General features: G+C 40.2%; 1 long non-coding RNA gene across 1 annotated transcript; it reads left to right on the top strand.

Annotated features, from left to right (window-relative positions):
- Positions 1-720: 720 nt before the first annotated feature.
- LOC144785514 (uncharacterized) lies at positions 721-1,658 on the top strand. Its single transcript, XR_013601938.1, has 2 exons — positions 721-813; positions 1,171-1,658. It is a non-coding gene; the product is annotated as an uncharacterized LOC144785514 (long non-coding RNA).
- The last annotated feature ends 3,941 nt before the right edge of the window (positions 1,659-5,599 follow it).

The raw sequence follows: 5,599 nt of genomic DNA, 5'->3' as shown, positions 1-5,599 counted from the left end.
CTGGACGATCAACTGTTGACGCCTTGTTGCAGCTGCCAAATCACATGAATGAGAAAGAATAGGAGAACTGCTTGTCCTTTAGGGTGAGATGCCTTCCGTAAACCCTACTGTCTAACGGCATCTGATCCACATCTAGGGACACACTCTATTTAAAGCTCCCTCTGTTCTTTTTCTTCCAGATAGAAATGGTTTCGCATTTGCATAGCTGGTAAAATAAACAGGGTCACCTTTGTAGGTTGACTCACTGCGTGCCCAACAAATGAGAAACAAATAAATCAACTCGGGTGCTTACCCTATTAAAATCTCCTCACGTGTAAATATTCTATTCATTAATCTGCTTTACCTATTGGGCACTTTTCTATATTTTAGAGATTTTTCCTTTCTTCACGGATTTATTTGGTGAAATCTCTTTCCTTTTTGTTTGTAGTGTATACTTTGACTGTGGTATTCAATAAGAATAGGCAAGGTGCACAGCGTAGTGTTAAAAAAAGCTTAATTTTAAATGCATATATATATACATATTTGTTATATACGATAAATGAATACATGAGCGAGTTTTTATGTTGATGGGCTACAATGTATGTTTTGTTTACAGAGCTCCTTGATAAAGTGCGGAGGAGCCTGAAATGCATTGGAGCATTTTTTCATGATAACATGATATGAACACTGAAAGTTAACTATATGTGAAAATCTTTATTTTGAAACGGAGAAAAGACACTGAAAAGACATTGATGAATACGAATCAATTTGAACATTAAAGAACACAATAAGTACTCTTTATGTTGAAACGAGTCTTCTATGAAGAACCTAAAGGTGTGCCCAAATATAGGGATGCGTTCATGTTGCATGTGCGCACATGGTATTCCAGTACTTTGACTGTGGTATCATCTGATGTTCCCTTGTGTCGCTTCTGGGTATGCGGCCTATTTATACAATATAATTTAATTATATCAAGGAGAAAGTCAGTCAAAATATCTTATGTTATTTGACTTTAACAATGGCATGCAATTGATAACTGTCACATTCTATGGTTAATTTGGGATAGGCTCACAGCCTCTACTTTTTTAGCTGTGATACTTGGATTTAGTAACCTTTAATTATTGAAAATTAGTCTTTTGTCCCATGTAACAGGCTGGTTTGACTCAAATTTGTGTTTTATCATTTTTTCAGATTAACCCCACACATTTTTGAAAAATTAATGAATTATAATTGGTCCTGATGAAGGTGGTCTTATTGGTGTCCCACCGAAACGTGCGATGACCTACTTTTCACAGACGGGAATCCAGTTTGAGACACAAATAAAATAAGAAAATGCTGTGGTGTATCAGCATAGTGTAGTCACACTGCTAGTGACTTTTTCCTAACTTACTGGATCCCTTCTATGTTTTTGAATAGTTATTTGTATTATCTGTTGGTGCAGTATGTATGATAGTATGGATGAGGCATGTGATGGGTATGAATGTAGGTTTGATGATTGAGTGTGGAGTTATTTTCAGGCTAATTTCATGTTGCAATTGTTTCTTTCTCATGTGTATTGTATATTTGTCCATGATGAAATTGTGTTGTTTGTCCTATTTAGCCATGCTGGATTAATTGAGAAACCAAGCCATTCATGAAACTAAGTACATGAAATGTATTAAAGTATTAACATTATTGGACTACTCTGTATGTTTGTTTTTATGTCTTCTGCTAATTTATAATAATGAACTTTACAAAAAAGAGAAAAACCAAAATATTTTGGGGACAAGTTCTTCTATGCATGAGTCATAGTGGCCAGCCATATAAGTGATATGGGTCAGATCGGAGGTTTTTGCAGTTTTTAGGAGTGTGCACTTAGCACATGATTCTTGTATGGTCTAATGATATTAAGATTAAGTGTTGATATTGATGTTCGTAACGAAAGTACATTTACTGCAGGACTAGTTAATTTACCTACACTTCATGATTAACTCCACCAAATGAGAATGTTATAAACATTGTTCCCTGGAACATGCGCGCATGTGCGCGCGCGTACAGGTCATTTCCCAAGCGCGCACACAGTCTATCAAAGCGTGCACGTCTCACATTCACAAGGGATTTAGACGATTCACCAGCCACAGCCTTTTGAATAGGAGCGCAGTGAAAAGTACGGTCTTTTCCTTGGTGGTGAAGTGCAGTGGGTATCTAAAACGCAAGGGGGAGCAGCAGGTTTTTATTTTCTGGTTAGGTCACGTGGAATAGCATAAAGTCTAGGGAAGGCAGCAGTTATACTTTCTGCTTTTGTGTCAGAGGGGTGGGGGACCTGCAAGCATTCACCAGAAATGTTTATTTTCAATTCAGTGAGTATGCTCGGTTTGTAGCATCCGTGCAGCACACCCTCTTTACAAGAAACAATAATTTCTTATTTCATGTTGGTTTGGTATGCTTGTAAGCTCTTGTCAAACTACCGCTGTTCGCACTGTAGAATTGGAGCTGCTTTGCACTTTCATTGTTATGACATGAACTGTAAACAACATGCCAGTCCCTATAGTGCAGGCTCGCTCCACGTGATGCCTTCTCCACCTCCCCCGCCTACTATATAGAGACCGCCCCCTGGTCGAGTTGCTCAAATTAAATAATTAAACGGCTGTGCTTTAGGTTCAGACTTTCAGACGGATAAATATTTTTTGACTGCTTTTTTCTAATGGTTTTTTATGTTTTGGGTTTTGTTTCAAATGATGACTTATGATGGACATCTTTGATTTTTTTATGCTGTGGCTCTGTTGCTGTGTGGCTTTAGCGCTTGGTGAGTCATACCTGGCAATGACCTTGTGGGGTGGGAGGTGCTGTGTTCAAAATAAAGTTTCAGTATAAAAGCAGGTGCTACATATTTCCTTTGGTATCCAGCAGTTTCTTGCAACAATAAGTGTCGAGACAACTCTGGTGATCAATGCTCCTGGTGGTGAGAGAGCAGAGAATGTCTAGTGGCACGGTCAGCCTATATTCTAAAGTAGAGCAAAGGGTTAATGTGCCTGCTACAAAGGTGTAACATGCAGATCACAGAACTGAGTGTGAGTGAACAATGAGTTAGTTTCTTCCCAAACTTCTCTGTCAGTTTCAAAATGAGCATTACAAAAGCATGCCCCAGTTTAGGTGGGAGTCGATGGTTACTGTTGGAGAAAGCCCAAAGGTGTTCATCTAACACCACGTAGAACAACACCACAAATAATGTTGTTCCTTTAAAATAGTTTCCCATTTAATCACAGACAAACGCTTGCTGCAAGTGAATATTGAGTTGCCAAACCAAAAGTGAATATTCACCGTTTACTGCAGGAATTAAGACCTGCTTTACTTTGAAAGGCCTACTGAGTATAATGAATGTGGATCTAACATTGGGCCGGGAACAGGCCAATGACATGTAAGCAATGGACCAACCTGTGAGAAGATGATGTGTGCTTCCTATTTTATTCAGCAGGGGTGCATTCTGCGCCTGCTACAGGAGCCTGAGCTTTAACAGAAGCATGCACAGATAGCAACTATGCAAGTTTGACTTTACCAATGCGACACAAATTAAAAGAGATACATTGGGACTTACTGTGTTAGAGTCTAAGATTGAAGAGACAGCTGCTGCTAACACATTCGAGCACCAAGATAACTGATATTGGATACTTTGATAGGAGCCACAAACTGATGGAGGCTTCAGACCATCACTCAGTGGCGGCTCGCTGAAGGAGTGCTGCAGGGCGGTGCGCGGGGACATCTTAAGGATTTTGGAGGCCCTGGGCCAAACATATTTTGGGGCCCCTGTTCGGACCAAGCTTGAATTTATTACCCTTTTTCAACTCTTTCATGCCTTCTTTGGCCGGGTCACTGACAATTGCTAAATATATATTCTCTTGTATAGTCTTCCAGCAACCCCCTTCCAAATGATCAGTGCTCCAATCAAGACGTATTCAATATAAAGATGAAATTCGACTTTCATGATGTGTGCCGAATACCAATAATAATATTTACGGTTTAGATAACTGGATCGAAACCATTATCACATATGTAGAATGTGATTACTTTATAAACGATAAAAGTTTATGTAATGTGTGCCTTAATGTTTTATATATTTCATTTAAATGCAGTTCTTAGCCATACTTATGATTATTCAAAGGATTTACTGTGTGCCCTATGTAATATGAACCGAATGCACTGATTTTCCATATTCATTTATGTTTAAATGTGCACACGCATATTAAATGTGCTCTCTTGTTCAAAATACCTAGTTGTCTTCAATAAGCCTATAATTCTTCATGCTTTTGCTAACATGACGTTTCTTGCAGGTATTCACACATATTGTTAGTTGTAGAATAGTTACATTAGTGTACTAGAGATAGAGAGAGAACCCTCTTGTCGCTGACCTTTGAACTAGGCTCCAGCAGGAGCCATTTTAGGAAACAGCGGGCCGAGCGAAATTCAGACATGGCTAATGTGGTATATAAATAAATAATACCGGATCTAGGTTTGACTGGACATAGCAATAACAGATAGCTCAATAAATAAGAGTCAAGATTCGAGGTAGTAGGAGTTTGCAGGTTTAATACAGCATAAAGGACAGGAACAGGACAACCTGCACAGGAATAGGATGGCAGCGCTGCCTGGGACAGGATTGGACTGGCGTAACATTTAATAACAGTACACAAGCATATATACTAAAACTGTTGCATTGCAATACATACAATAGGCGGAGCAGTGGGTGTGGTCAATAGCAGTCGCGAAAGATAAGGGTGAAAGTGGGTGTAACAAGAGGCGTATACATGGACATGTGATGTAAACGTAACAGAATATGTCATAAATGGGGCGGAAACATGGAGGGGGCTACCTAAGGAGCCGGGACCTCTAACCTAATGGTGCGCGCAAACTGACAATGACGTGTTACTAGGAGAAGCTGGGGGCTATGAACTCTGCGCTAGGAGCAGAGACTGAAGTCTGGAGAGTCAGTGCGACATGTACCTAAACCCTATCTAGTATCTAATGTTTAGAGGACATGTTGATATAAACTAAGAGTCAGGAGGGGAGAGGCTAACGGACTCTAAGACTGGAGCATGCATTATTCTACATGTAGTGCGTGTTGAGGAATATTAAATGACCATTAATACAGTATTTCTCCTACATGGAGACGTAAAGGCTAGACAATGACGGAAACTATTGATGCGATTCAGTAGCTTAGGAATGCAGAGAAGGAGGGCTGGACTGATAACTAGAATCATACCATACTCTTGGCAGACTCGTAGGCAGAGCCAGGCCGAGCCGGGCACTGCGAGGCAGGAAGTAAGTGAAGGGTCGAGGATACAGGTGGGGGCTGTATCGCTCCTCAGCGAGGGTTCAGGAGACTGGAGCTGAATCTGGTGTCCGGGCCCTTTTGAGGCCTAGAAACGGGGACTTTTCAATGAAATAACGTGCACACTGAGAAACGTGGCAACGTAACTTTACATAGGCCTAATACTCGTAGCTTTCACGAGAACTGGAAACTAGCATACTAGGGATGGACACAACTGTAATTGCGTCTTTAATCAAACATGGGGAATACATATGCATATTAATCATACACACATAACATAAGATGGGGGACACGTAGGGACACAGAACATGGCAA

Source organism: Lissotriton helveticus, chromosome 10 (genome assembly GCF_964261635.1).
Source record: "Lissotriton helveticus chromosome 10, aLisHel1.1, whole genome shotgun sequence".
Classification (NCBI taxonomy): Eukaryota; Metazoa; Chordata; class Amphibia; order Caudata; family Salamandridae; genus Lissotriton; species Lissotriton helveticus.
The sequence above is the reverse complement of the archived record's forward strand: the minus strand, read 5'-3'. Positions and strand labels throughout refer to the sequence as shown.